The following is a 16,158-nucleotide window of genomic DNA, read 5'->3' on the forward strand; positions in this document are numbered from 1 at the left end:
GTCCTTATGGACGATGAGAAAGTAACTGCCGTTACTAATTGGCCAGTGCCCCAGACCATTAAAGAACTCCAGCGATTCCTTGGCTTCGCTAATTTTTATAGGCGGTTCATCCGTAACTTTAGCTCCATTGCTGCGCCCCTGACTGCTCTCACTAAGGGGGCTGCTAAAACCCTGAAGTGGTCACCCGAAGCGGATCGCGCTTTCTGTGAGCTGAAAGCTGCGTTCACTTCAGCCCCTGTACTTAGGCACCCTAATCCCGAGTTTCCCTTCGTAGTGGAAGTGGACGCTTCCGAATCGGGTGTTGGCGCGGTTCTCTCTCAGCGTAGTGGGTCGCCACCCAAATTGTTTCCTGTAGCCTTCTTCTCACGCAAGCTTTCCCCTGCGGAGCGTAACTATGGGATAGGGGATAGGGAACTTCTTGCTGTGAAGTTAGCTCTAGAAGAATGGCGTCACTGGCTGGAGGGGTCCGTTCATCCGTTTACTGTGTATACTGATCACAAGAATTTGGAATACCTCCGCACGGCTAAACGACTTAATCCGAGACAAGCACGTTGGTCTCTTTTTTTCTCTAGATTTAACTTCTCGATCTCGTTCCGTCCGGGAAGCCGTAATACTAAAGCTGATGCGCTGTCCAGGGTTTACAGCACTGTGGATAGCGCATCCCAGCCCCAGGAGGCTGAACGCATTCTTCCTCCCTCTGTTCAGATCGCAGCCATTCAATGGGAGTTAGATGATCAGATTCGCCAAAGTAACGCTAATCACCCCAATTCTGAGGACTGTCCTCAGGGTAAAACGTTCGTACCCGTCCAGTTTCGAGACAGGCTCATCACCTGGGCTCATTCCGCTTTAACCTCTGGTCATCCTGGTGTCACACGCACGTTACAATTACTCTCTGCCCGTTACTGGTGGGATTCTATGCGTGCTGATGTTCACTCATTCGTTACCTCCTGCTCTGTCTGTGCGCAATGTAAAACGCCTAAAACCCTTCCAGCCGGTAAGCTACTACCTCTCCCTGTACCTGAGAGACCTTGGTCGCATATTGCTGTTGATTTTATTACTGATCTGCCTGTATCTGAGGGTTATACTACAGTTCTCACTGTTGTTGATCGTTTCTCTAGAGGGGTTAAATTTATTCCATTCCCAGCTCTGCCTACTGCCTTCCAAACTGCTCAAGCTATTTATATGCATGTATTTAGACACTTTGGTATCCCCGAAGATATTTTGTCTGACCGTGGTCCTCAATTTACCTCTCGTGTGTGGAAGGCATTTTTTGAACATCTCGGTGTACATGTCAGTCTCACTTCTGGGTTCCACCCTACATGTAATGGTCAATGTGAGAGGGTTAATCAGGAACTCGGGAAATTCCTCCGCACATACTGCTTCAAACATCCCACTGATTGGTCACAATACCTCGTTTGGGCTGAAATTGCTCAAAACTCCCTTGTTAACACTACCTCTGGCCTCACCCCCTTTCAGTGTGTTCTGGGTTTTCAGCCTCCTCTAGCTCCTTGGACAGCGGTGTCCACTGATGTGCCGGCTGTGGATGAATGGATGAAGCGCAGTGAGCAGGTGTGGGAAGACACGCATCGTAAAGTCTCTGAGGTACTGCGCGTGTACAAGGAGCGTGCGGACAAGCACCGTGGTGACAGCCCAGACTACCAACCAGGAGATCGGGTGTGGCTTTCTACCCGGGACTTTAGGTTTGAGGGTAGTTGTAGAAAACTCCTGCCTAAGTTTATTGGTCCTCTTAAGATTTTGTCACGTATTAATGAAGTTACTTACAAGGTGGAGTTACCCCCTCAGTATCGTATTAATAATTCTTTTCATGTATCTCTCCTCAAGCCTATGGTCCCGGGTCCGCTCGCTGACGCTGCACCGGCTGATGTTCCACCCGCGGCTGTGGAGGGGGAGGGGTCGTCCACGTATGCTGTCCGGGAGGTGCTGGATTCACGCAGACGTGGGGGTGTACTCCAATACCTTATCGATTGGGAGGGGTATGGTCCGGAGGAGCGTTGTTGGGTGGCTGCCAAAGACGTGCTGGACCCTGCCTTGCTCGTGGAGTTTCATGCTCGTTTTCCTGGTAAGCCTGCTCCTAGGCCCCGTGGACGTCCCAAGCGTCCTCCGACCTCCTCTGCTCCAACTCGTCGGGTTTCTCGCTCTGGTGAGCCCCGTCTGTCTGGCACCTCCGCTCCGACACCTGCACCTCCCGCCGGTACTCCCTGTCCGCCGGGTGGTCGTCGCCGGGGTCGGCCCCGTTCTGCCTCCGCTCCGGTCCCTCAGGGGGAGGGTACTGTCATGTCTGGTGCTGAAAGCACGTCTGTGTCTCCCACATCCAGCTCTATCTGCGATTCTCACAGTAACAACTACAATACCCAGAACGCACCACTCCATGACACAACACACACTCCCGATCACATGACACGTCACATGACGCCACCAGGAAGTCCCGAGTACTGATTACTCAGTGTATTTAAGGGCCATGCTCACACTCACACCTCGCCGAGTATCTGTTTGGTAAATCCTACAATACAAAGCGTTTCTCTTGCCCTTGCTATTTTCCGTGTATGATCCTGTTTTTGTTTTCTACCGACTTTGATTTTTGCCTGCTCCCTTGTGTTGGATTACCGTGTATGACCTGGACTGTTTATTGTACTTTGGATTTTTGCCTAACCTGTGATACTGCCTTTCCGTGTATGAACTCTGGACTGTCCTCCGTTTATGGTATGGTTTCTCTACACTGTGCATTTTTGGTATTGACCCTGTTTCTGTTGACTACCCCTGTTTACTCTATAACTTTAATAAAAGTTATTTTATTGTATCTGCACCAGTCTCCTTCCTGTCTGGCCCTGACATGAATTTTGAGCAACAATCAATCTGTTTTGGAATGACAGGAAGAGATAAAGAGTCTTGCAAAAGAATTCATAACCCTTGGACTTTTCCATATTTTGTCACCTTACAACCACAAACTTAAATGTATTTTATTGAGATTTTAAGTGATAGACAAAGACAAAGTATTGCATAAGTGTGAAACGAAGTGGAACGAAAATGATACATGGTTTCAAACAAAAGTATTCACTTCCCTTTACTGTAAGACCCATAAATCAAATCTAGTGCAATCAACTGCCTTCAGAAGTCACTTAATTAGTTAAGTCCAGCTGTGTGTAATGTAGTCTCAGTATAAATACAGCTGTTCTGTATCGACCTCAGTGGTTTGTTAAAGAAGACTAGTGAACAAACACCATCATGAAGACCAAGAAACTTTTTTGGAGTTTTGGAGAAGTTTAAAGCAGGGTTTGGTTATAAAAAAAAATTACCCAAGCTTTGAGCATACCAAAGAGCACTGTAAAATCCATCATCCAAAAAGTAGAAAAAGTATTCTACACCTGCAAACCTAACAAGACATGGCCATGGTCCACCCAAACTGACAGATCGAGCAAGGAGAGAACTGGTCAGAGAAGCAGCCAACATGTTCATGGTCACTCTGGAGGAGCTGCAGAAATCTACAATTAAGGTGGGAGAATCTGTATACAGGACAACTAAGTCATGCGCTTCACAAATATGACCTTTGTAAAATAGTGTCAAGAAAAACTCCATTGATAAAAGAAGGTGCAGTGGTCAGATGAGACCAATTTCAAACTTTCTGGCCTAAATGCAAAGCGCTATATGGGAAGGAAAAGTAACATGTCATCCATACTGTGAAGCATGGTGGTGGCAGCATCATGCTGTGGGGATGCTTTTCTTCAGCAGGGACAGGAAAGTTGGTCAGAGTTAATGGAAAGATGGATGGAGATTAAATACAGGGGAATCCTGGAAGAAAACCTGTTGAAGGCAAGAAAAGACTTGAGAATGGAAAGGAGGTTCACCTTCCAGTAAGACAATGACCCTAAACATACAGCCAGAGCTACAGTGGAATGATTAAATCAAAGAATATTCATGTGTTAGAATGGCCCAGTCTAAAATCGCATTGAACAACAGTGGCAAGACATGAAAATTGCTGTTTACAGACGCTCTCCATCCAATTTAGCTGATCTTGAGTTGTTTTACAAGGAAGAATGGGCTAAAATCTTAGTCTGTAGATGCGCAAAGCTGGTAGAGATAAACCCCAAAGCACTTACATTTATAACTTCACAAATGTTGACTATACTAAGTATTGACATAGGGGGGCTGAATACTTTTGATTTTTATTTGATGATGATTTTGAAATCCATGCATCATTTTCATTCCACCTCACAATTATGTGATTTGTTTTGTTGGTCTATCACTTAAAATCTCAATAAAGTGCATTTAAGTTTAAGGAGTATGAATACTTTTGCAAGCCACTGTATACTAATATAAAGTTAAAAATGTAGTGTGTTGCCCAATGTGAAATTCAGCTGCAATAATGATTAATTTAAGTTGTTTTAAGGAACACCCAGGTCTGAATACAGTCAAATCCTCTACTATTAAATAATCTATTACAATAACTTTTAATAGAGACCTTAACCTTGCCTTCCCTCTAGATCACTTTACAGCGCCTTTTTAAGAGTATGTCTGATTAAAGAGATTCTTAACTTTGGGTGAATATCCATGATCAGATACAAAATAGGAAAGGAAACATTAGGAGGAGCCGCTTTACTCATCACAGTAAAATCCAGAAGCAGGCATTGTAATTGTTACATTACACCACAATTTAGAACAGCACATATCAGTTAACAAGATTTCCCTCTACCTCACAATCACCCGGCCATAGTGTCAACTTCTTAGTCTGTTGAGGCACTCTTTAAATTCCAAAAAGAAGACTGTAATCTGACAAAATTCAAAAAAAGTATGTTAAAACCTGAGTGTAATCTGAAAAATTCTGTCTGAACAACACAGCAGTTTGACAAAATTATAAAAAAAAAAATGTTTAAACATGACTGTAATCTGACAATATTCTGTCTGAACATTAATGTTCAGAAAAAAAAAACTAAAACCTGACTATAATCTGACAAAATTCTATAAAGCCTGTTAAAGCCTGACTGTAATTTGACACAATTCTCTTTAAAGATCACAGTGATCTGATATAGTTTTGTCTAAACATCACCGTAATCTGACAAAATTTCGAAACTTCTGTTTGACTGTTTGGAATATTCAGTTTGAACCTGACAATAATCTCACTAATTTAATTTTAAACGCGACAATAACATGGCATTATTCAGAAAACTTTGCTTAAACTCGATGAACATGACTATACTCTCAACAAAATCTGAAAATTCTATTTAAATGTTACTAATATGACAAAATTCTACAAATCTAATCTGAAAAAAAATAATTAGCTGACTGTTTTGACTGATATTCTGAAAGATCTTTAACATTCTGTGTGAACATGACTATAATATGAACACACTTTTAGAATTATATCTGAACCTGACTGTAATGCGACAAAAAATGTTAGATTCTTTTTGAACATGTCTATAATTTCACTAAATTCTTTCTGATCATAACTGTAATATAAATATGACATATTTCTATTAATTCTGATTTACCTCTACTGTAATCTGACAATCAATTAATAATAATTAAGACTCATTTTGACTCTGAATACAATCTAATAGAATTCCTTTGAGTCTGACATGTCTGTAATTTGCCAAAAAAAAAGAAAATTCTACCTCACAAACCCACAGACAGCTGTTTTTCTGAGAAGCTCAAGTACTAGAGGACCCAAGGCGTTACTCACTGTAAGAATGAATAAATCTGACCATAAAAAAACCACAAAATGAACCGGTCCGTGTGTGGGTCTGTTCAGAGGCTCTGAGGTCGCTGCTTGTGTTCATACGGGATAAAGAAAGCTTGGTTCTCTGCTTGACGGGTTGAGAGCTGGGGGTTTTGGTCAGTTGAACTTTCCTCAGTTCTGTGGGTTGGCAGACCCAGTGCACCTGGCCTGTAATTCCTGCAAGCTGCAGGTGAGCTTCTGCTCTGCCCTCTAAAGCTGCTGCTGGAGCGCTGAGGGAGGTCGAGCCATTTTTAGCCTCCAGTCTGTATTTACTCACCAGTCTGAACTCCAGCTGCTGCGCCGAAAATGACTGGATTCAAGCGTGACTGTGAGGAATTAATCTGATTGGTACAAAAAGGCAGTAAATCCCACCTCCTCAAGCCTCAGGGCTTTTTTGTTTTTGATCCCCAGAGCGGACATGATTGACTTTTATCCAGCAGCACACTCCCACTCAACTTTTTAACCCCTACAAGTCATGGAATTTCTGCGTTTTATCTCATTATTCTGTGTTACAGTTTGAGTTTGACGATGCACTTTACGTGTAAATCATGTTATTATGTCATGGGAGAGCAGCATGTAAATCTCTCATGAAGTGTTACCTCAGGGAATGGCCTGGGTACACCCACATCTGTATAAGTTATGTGCTACTATCTTGTGAGTAAGGCTACACACAGATCAGCATGCTCATGAAAAGTTACATAATTTATCAATTATTGAGATCAATCAAAGCCTGATATAAGCCTGAGTTCCAGACAGATTTAGGTGCTTAAATATAGTGGCATGAAAAAGTACAGTATTTTACTTTTGTTTTTGCATTTTTGTCATACTTTTGGCATATTACCCAGATTATCAAACACTTTTTAAATAAATTTCATTAATTAAGGGGTAAAAACTATCCAAACTAATCTGACCCTGTGTGAAAAAGCGTTTGACCCCTATAAATTAACTGTGATTAATCATACTTTTTCTGGAAAACTGAGTTCCATTTCACTACTAACCACAACCAGACCTGATTACTGTCAGACCTGTAGAATCAATAAATCACTTAAATATAACCTGTCTGACAATATGAAGCAGATAAAAGATCTTAAAAATCAACACATTATGCCTTGATCTGAAGAATTTCAAAAACAGGCGAGAAAACAAAGTCATTGATCATCTATCAGTCTGGAAAAGGTTACAAAATCATTTCTAAAGCTTTGGGACTCCAGTGAACCACAGTGAGAGTATTATTCACAAACGGAGAAAACATTGAACACTGGTGAACCTTCCCAGGAGTGACTGGCCGACCAAAATGAATCCAAAAGGGCATGGACAACTCATCCATGAGGTCACAAAAGAACCTAAAACAACATCTAAAAAACTGCAGGTCTCACTTGCCTCAGTTAAGGTCAGTGTTAATGATTCAATAATAAGAAAGAGACTGGTCAAAAATGGTCGTTGATGGTCGAAAAACCTTAGGGAGCTATTCACTAGCCTCTTGTTTCCATTTTTTCCTTTCCACCTTAAATGCAACCGCTTTAGAAACTGCTTCTGTATGATTTAAGGTGGAATGTGAAAATTAGCTAGATATCTAACTCCCGACTAGCTTGAACTACTAGATATTTTTATGCTTGATATTAAGAAAAGGGCCATAATGTACCAGTGGATGCCAGATGTATTAAATGTTGAAACTTGAGCCAGGAATATATTGTAGACGTCTTTGGGCATTACCATCCACAGTGGACAGAGAGGTCACTACATCTGATATCTGACCTGCTACATACATCTGGCTAAAATACTGCAGGCATCATGACCAAGTATGAAAGTCATTGCGGATACCACAGTGGGATGAACCACTGTAAGCACCTCTTCCCAGGCTTGGAGAGATATCATCAAGTGCCTGTCTGATGACCCCAGGAAGCATAGCTATTGACATGTCCAGGCTCATCAAATGGTAAACATATAAAGCTGGTTAAAGACTTTGTTATATAGGTGGAAACAACACTATAAAGAACTTAAACGCCTTCATTCCTCCTCCTTTTTCGAACCTCAGCTCCAGCACAAAATGAAGCAAATCAATTAACCCCACAACTGTAACCACACAAGTGGAAAAAAAACTGAAGGGAGTTAGCATTTTAGCACCGGAGCGTGGCAGCTTGCTTTAAACACAGGTGTGGAATTTGAGGAGGCCTGTAAGTAGGAGGCGTAGCGACAGCCCGTTTTCCATCTCAACCTGGAAGACCCCGGGTTGGCCTGGAACCCCTCAGTGGAACTGCTCTGAAATGCTTCACTGGTTTATCCTCTCGTACTGAAGCCAGGACAAACTAATCTACATTTGAAGAGTAAGTAATAAAGGCTGAATCATGGAGAATTGTCTCAATGTTCTCAGGACAAAGTGTGAATCTTTAAGAAACCTTTTCTCCTGAAAATACAAAGTATGGAAGGGATGTTTAGGAGCTTACTGGCTGTCAAGCATGACCTAGAGGGGTATAAACTTCCCTCTTTGAGTGATGATGGAGCTCCATACAATACATTTGCCTTTAAGGTAAGTAAGGGCATTTTCACACCTGTAGTTGGTTTCTATGCTCCGGATCAACTCAACTCAGCTCAACTCAACTTTATTTATAGAGCAAATTTAAAACAATCGAGGTTGACCAAAGTGCTGTACAAGATAGAAAGCTACATTGAAGGTAAAAGTTACTCAGATAATGCCACCATTCCAAACAGTCAAATCAATAAATACAATAACACAGTACAAAGTTCATATAAAATACATTTAAAAATAAAACAAATCAAGGTTATCAGCCAAGAGTCTACTTAAATATGATTAAAAGCCAGAGAGAAAAAGTGTAAAGAGGATTTAAAAACCTCAAGAGAACCAGTTGCATCAGTTGATGAGTTGGTTTACTTGGAGCGTTTTCTCCCTCTGTTTGGTTTGGTTTCACACAGGCACAAACCTAAACGCACCAAAATGCGCACCAATAAACCATGCGAGCACATTGCCTCCTCTGATTGGTCAGAGCTGTCTGACTTGGGAGCAAGAAAGTAAATATAGCAAGAAGAGTATGTGTTCCAGTGCGTATATCTGTGCAGTGTGAAGCTGTTTTAACACGAAACAATGAACATTTTTAAAACATAAAAAAATCTACTTATATTTGGCAATCAGCATCTAAACAATTGCAAAAATGCAAGCTAATTATTCAAACGTGTCTATTCAATTTGTGTTGGGAAGTGAGAGGTTAAAAAGTGGAGCTGTTATCTCCCCCTATGGGGACTGTGATGCCTCTGCAGAAGGTTGGTTATTGGTAGGCCCGCTGTTAATTTAGTGCAGGGCTTTTAAATAAGAAGGTTAATCGACAGGGAGAAAAAAATAATATTAAATCACATTTAATCCTAGTTATCTTGTATGTAGGTGAAACAGTTCAGTTAGGCCTAAGATAATTCTATGTGTTGCTAGCTTCCCACTAGGTAGGTTAAGCCATTGGCCAAAGTTAGTCATCTGTAGTGAAGCAAATCTACCAACCACTTGTAGAATGTGAAGGTCAAGCGTTAATTTGTCCATAGTATTAATATTTTCTTGTTTTTTAGGAGGTTAACTTATTCAGGTAGATTGTAAGTCTAGGGTCAGCCAAGATGTTACAGATGTAGTAGTAATTGTGAATGGCTTAAATATAGATATAAACATTTGGTGCTTTTTGTACCTTTTTAAACATGTTTCTCAGAGCTGACAGTATGTCTGTGCTTTGTATTACAGGTGACTTCATAACACCCAGATCCTGTAGAGGTAAAAGTTAGTTGTTTTTTGTGGAAATATGGATTTTTCTAAATAAACTTTTATTCTTTGCTTGAATTGTCTTTTTATGTAGCGCCGAGCCAGCAACAAGCAAGAAAACATTTGTCAGTTCATTGACATCTTGTTTACTGAATTAATCTATTTGTATTGGGTGTCATCGAACTATTTTACATTTTAATTAACTTCAAAATTCTGGAAATTTTGGGTAAACATAACCTTTTGGTTGTGCTTCACAAAATGCATCAATTCTGACAACTTGCTATATTGTTTATAATCAGTATATTTAGAATACTGTATTTCCTGCAATGGTATGCCCAGTGAATACAGTCTTAACCAAATCATCTATTACTCATTATAAATTGAAAAAATCTAAAAAAAAACAAAAAACAAATGAAGCTTGAGTGCAGAAAAGACGTCTGCAACGACCTAAGACGTCTTTTCTACGTAGAAAGGAGCTCTGCAATGACTGAATGATTTTTCTAGGTCTAGATGCAAAGTGCTATATGTGCTGTAACTGTAACACTGCTCATCACCCTTGAACGCACCATCCATACAGACATACTTCAGCTGTAATTGCAGCTGTAATTGCAGCCAAAGGTATACTGTGAACTTTTTAGATTTTTTTCTTTTTTTGCAATTTTGAAAACCATGTATTGTTTTTGTTCCACTTCACAATTGTGTGCTTCTTTGTTTTTGGTCTATTTTTTAAACTCTGAAAATGTATGAATACGTTTGCACGCCACTGTATTAGCGGGTGGGTTTAAAACACAATCAAAAACAAAGGGTAGGAGTACAAATGATGAATCGGATTGGGCCTTAAAGTGGCAAAACTAATCACCCAACATCAGGACATCACTGATTTCTCACTCTTGCATGGCTAAATGCAATTGAAATCTCCTGACAGCAATGTTCCAACATCTACTGCAAAGCCTGAATTTCAAGGAGTACAGGGCACAAAGTTTTGTCTATAATACCCTTGATTTCTGAGGAACCGCTGAAGGAACAGGTGTGGTGTAGGGCACACTCTATACTGTTCATATAGAGGGACATCTGCACTCAAGGTGAGTTGTGATTATATCAGAATAAATGAATCCACATTCGCTGGCTCAGTCTTCTCCGTCCTTGCAGCCACTTAAACTTCAATTGTGAGCCAGAATAACTTGCAAATGGCTGGAGCACGTGTAAAAGCTCACTATTCACTCTGTAGCCTCTTCATACCTGGCGCTCGCAGTGGTAGCATTAGCCCAACACTTCACTACCCTCCTGAAAAACAGCTGCAGTGCTTTCACCTGCCAGCACAAATTCTGGAAATCTGCATCTCTCCCAGTTAATGATAGGCCTTCTGATTTAGAGCGACAGTACTCTGCAAGATCTAACTTAGCCAGTTTCCTCCCTTTCTATAAATAGTATACTTAATCAGCCCAGCCATGATGCTTCTCTAGTTTTACACTGGAGCTCCATTAGCTACAGGCTAATGTTGCTAACAAGTTATCGAAGCTCTTAGCCAGCTCATCAGTTAGCATGCCTAATGCCATCCTATACATACTTTCCATTCATTATTTTAAAAGACTTTTGCAAGACAATTTGTCACACTCTTTTTGTACACTTTAAAGACTAAAAAGCCTAGATAAACATTTTTGGACAAAACCAAATGTGGACGTTTTTATTTATTTTGACATTTGGCAACAGGACAAGGGCTACACTCTGCTTAGAGTGAGTCTTGCTATTTGAAATGTGATTTTGTTATTTATAGGTATATATGTTTGAGTAAAATAAACATTTTACTCTATAAACTACAGACATAAGTTCTCCCAAATTCCAAATAGAAATATTGTCCTTTAGAACATTTATTTGTAGAAAATGAAAAAATGTCACAATAAGAAAATTAAAAATTGTGTTTAAAAAAAGTAAAAACTTGTCTTTAAAAAAACTGCTGGGTTGCTTTCACAGTATGTTTTGCATCATTGTCCATCTAAACTATTCAGCCCTGTCCATTCAATCTTTCTTTATTTTTGATCGAATCTGAGCAGAAAGTAAATTCCTGTTCACTTCAGAATTCATCCTACTGCTTAATATAATTAATAATATAATTGGCCACCTTAAATACCTTTTCTCATGATTGGATACACCTGGCTATGAAGTTCAAAGCTCAGTGAGGTTACCAAACCTGTTACTGTGCTTCAGTAAGTCAGTAAAAAGTAGTTAAGAGTATTCAAATCAATAAAATGATAAGGGTGCCCATACTTTTGCACCAGTCAAATTTTGGTTTAATGCATATTGCACATATTGCACAATCCTGAAATATTACTGTGTCCATCAGTTATTAGATATATCAAACTGAAATGGCTGTTGCAAACACCCAAATATGTATAACTAAAAATGATTAAGACTAATAGGGTTGCCCAAAATGTTTCATATGACTGTACAATGATGACTCGGTGACACTGGAAGATGTCCGAGCTGGGAATGGCTTCATATTCAAGTTTACGTTGTTCTAGTTAAGTTAATATTATTCATATACTGTATATAATATTCTCATTTAAAACATGTCCAAAAAAACAGTTAAAAGCTTAAGACCTTGGATTTTACAACAACTGGTTTAACAAACAATTACTAGTGTTTTATTGCAAATACAGCCCAAATAAGTCCCAATATTTACAGCATATCCCTGGTCATTGTTGTTAGCATTGTGCAGTGTTAACATAGTTAGCATTACAACTCGATACCAACGTGTGTTATCGGTATTTTGCACATCCAAACACCATGAAATCATCAAATTCAGATAGAAGTTGAACAGTACTCTTGTGTATTTTTGTAATGAAACACAAATACGAGGATAGAACAGCTAACAAACTGTACCATACAAAACTACTGTTTTCACTACTGTTGATGTGTGGTGCAGCCATTTTGGATTCTGATTTTTTTGGGTGGTTGAGGCTCTCCCTTTAAGACTTCCCTAGCAGAAAAATCAATGTGTGGAAATTCTGACATGTGAATTCAATCAAAAAGCAGACAAACATTCTCTCTTCTTCTTTTCTTTTTTTTTTGGCCCGCCACCACACCCCCTCTTAGGAGGACTGTTAATACTTAAAAAAAAAAAAAAAGAGAGAAAAAAATGTAAGAAAGAAATAGCTAAACAGAAGATATAGCTAAACAGAACTTACATGCGATTTTAACTAATGTTTTGCTACAGTTCAGCTTGTGTTGGATTATTGTGATTTACTGTTTGAATTAGATGTGTCCAAATTGAGTTTTGAATCGCTGTTTTTGGTGGGTTCTGAGTGTGTTTAGAGAGTGATAGTCTGTTTTTTTTTTTTTGTTTTTTTTTTCCCAGTTCATGAGGATGATTTTCTTGGTGATGACTAGCGACATTAAGATTAATCTATTGGTTTGTGGTGTTGTATTAATGGTTCATGTGTCTCCTAGTAGGCAGAGTGCATTTCCATTCCTGAAAAAACTACAAAAAAAATTCTTCTCCTGAGAAAACTACTAATTTGGGATTAATTAAAAACATAGGACATGACCTTTCCACAGGGTTTCTCCACTCGTATCAATACGCTTCAGTACGAGTCAGAACTCATTCATATACCTGCACAGCACAGCTTTTTATGACTATATGAATAACAGAGCAGATGCTATACCTGCAGTCTCGCTCCATATAAATACTGGCGCGGCGCGTACTGTATAATGCCCGGACTCCAGCCGGTGGCTTGTGGCGTTGTTGACTCACTCTGTGTTATTTGCAGCTGAAAGGAGCTGGCACCATGCCAACACATTCACACCGCACGCTATCACCCAGGAGCTATAAACCAGAGTACCCAAAAGACCTTGGAGAGAAAAGGGATTTTCGTGCCAGACTCTTAAAAGGGCATCACGCTCGCGGTCCCCTACCTGAAGCGGGGGTTGTTTAGGCCCGTTCGGACGGCGCTCGGCTGTCAAAAACGCGGACAGGAGCCAAGTGCGTGGATGCAGTTGCTTGGCAACATGGGCATCGTGGTGTGGAGGGCCAAAGCCCTCCAGGTGGATGGAGGCTGAAGTGGTCATTAGTTAGCAGGAGAAAAAAACTGGTCCAGCACTTTCCCTCAAACGAACACATCCCACCAGACCCTTTCAGAGCCTCTCCAGGAGGTTTAGAGGTGAGATAAATTATACACTCACTCTGCAGCTTCACCTCGCAGTGCTAACTCTGTACACCAACTCCATTATACATGTAATTTAAACCAGCTGCTGGCTTTAAAGCGAAAGTTCTGAAACTTTGGAGATCTGTGGAGAGAAGAATTCAAGAGGAAATCTTTTAATCTGACTAAGATTTAACAACTAGATATTAAAAGATTTGCACTCACAGGCACTTATATGTTACTTTAGCTGAAATTTCTACTGTGTGAAACTACCTCCACCACGTTTGGAAGCTGGTTATGTTTGGAACCTGGCTAACTCTCACTGTGAGTCGAAACAGTATGTCAAACTACCTTCACCATGTTTAGAGGATGTACTTTAGCCTGGCTAGCTCCCACTGTGTGCTGAAACAGTGTGTAAAACTACCTCCACCATGCTTGGAAGCTGTACTTGATGCTGGCCAGCTTTCACTGTGAGCTGTAACAGTGTGTGAAACTACCTCCACCATGTTTGGAAGCTGTACTTTAACCTGGATGGCTCTCATTGTCAGCTACAACTGTGTGTGAAACTACCTCCACCATGTTTGGAAGCTGTACTTTTTTAACCTATCAAGCTTTCACTGTGAGCTGTAACAGTGAGTAAAACTACCTCTCCAATGTTTAGAAGCTGAAAATGAGCCTGGCTAGCTCTCAGTGTAAGGCGTATCAGGGTTGGAAACTACCTCCACCATCTTTGGAAGCTGTAATTTAATCTAACTAGTTCTCACTGTAAGATGGCAGTGACAGTGTGTGAAACTACCTCCATCATGTTTGGAAGCTGTTCTTCAATCTAACTAGTTCTCAATGTGAGCTGCAGCAGGATGTGAAACTACCTCCACCATGTTTGGAAGCTGTAATTTAATCTGGCTAGCTCTCACTGTGAGCTGTAACAGTGTGAGAAACTACCTCCACCATGTTTGGAACCTACGGATCAACTTCAGAATGTTGCTCTTTCTTTTTTGCAGGGGGAAATCTGAAGACTTAATATGTGAATATATTGCTATGAGAAGATGAGAAAATGGCAAGAACTTGTTTTACTGTGGTACAAATACAGCTACACACACACAAAAACACACACAGCAAGTCCACCGCTGTCTCTGTTGGGTGTCTTATGACTTATCCACAGACATGACAGCTGCTGGAAGAGTCCGCAGGAGTTCATACACACTAATTGGCCTGCCTCAGTGCATATGTGTGTGTGTGTGTGTGTGTGTCAGAACATCACTGTTCTGTCCACCTTTCTACTGACGTCTCGGGAATCCCAGGGCGCATGTCAGACTGATAAATGACGATCATCTCACAGAGGACAAAGAACAATCCAAAACAACTAGAGTTCAGTCAGGCTACACTTGCAATACTGAACTTTACACACACACACACACACACACACACAAACCGCTGTCTAAAAATCTCAGGGCAACTAAGGACAGAGTACTTGAAACATCGCAATAAACACAAACAAATAAATAATGACCTTTATGATTCCTTTTATCACATCCACATAGTTATATGCACAGTTCAGTTTTCTGCTAATATCGAAATAGTGGAACCACTTGCGTAGGTGCGTGTTTTTATTTTCTGCCCAGCAACATATGAATTAAACATAAACGTAAAGTACAGTGAATGGATAATTAAATAAAATTATCACAGTATATTGCATTAATAGCCCACATAACAATAAGCACAGTTAACAGACTGCTATAGATAAACACTAAAGACAGGGGTTCAGTCAGACTGATTAAATCAGTATACAGTCCAACACTGACACCGTGTGGCCATTCATGGCTATTACAATAAATAATGCCCAAACTCCACTGAAGCTAACAGTAAATATTATTTGATTTATGCATAAAAAAAATTAAACATGCATTTCATTTCATTTCATTTATATATTTTGAAAAGAAAAATGCTTTAAAGCTAACCAGCCAGAGAATCTGCAGCATATACACATGAAATACCTTTACATTGATAAAAAAAAACAAAAAAAAAACGTTATATCTGCTCAGAACCCATTTCATTCAAAAGATTTGAGGGTTTGTTTTCAAATACAGTATTACTTTTTGGATCGTTTGGAACAATATGACATGTTCATTAATACAATAATTTAATAATAATATTATAAAGTTCATAAATAATAATAATAATAATAATAATAATAATAATAATAATAATAATAATAATAATAATAATAATAATAATAATAATATTTATTTATTTATTTATTTATTTATTTATTTATTTTTAATCTGCTCTTGTAATATTGAAGTTTTCTTGTTATAGGATGCATATTTATTGCACTACCTCCATTTAACTGTTTAATATTTTTGTGTAATATTTTTTATATATTATCTTTTTAATATATTCTATATTTGTTTTTATTATCAATAATAATAATATTATTATTACTCTTTTTGCTACCGCTGTCTTTTTATTATAAAAAAATCTATTTATTTATTAATTGGATTAACACAGTCTTAAAATCAGATAAAGCCTCTGAC

This window comes from Astyanax mexicanus, chromosome 23 (genome assembly GCF_023375975.1).
Source record: "Astyanax mexicanus isolate ESR-SI-001 chromosome 23, AstMex3_surface, whole genome shotgun sequence".
Taxonomy (NCBI): domain Eukaryota; kingdom Metazoa; phylum Chordata; class Actinopteri; order Characiformes; family Acestrorhamphidae; genus Astyanax; species Astyanax mexicanus.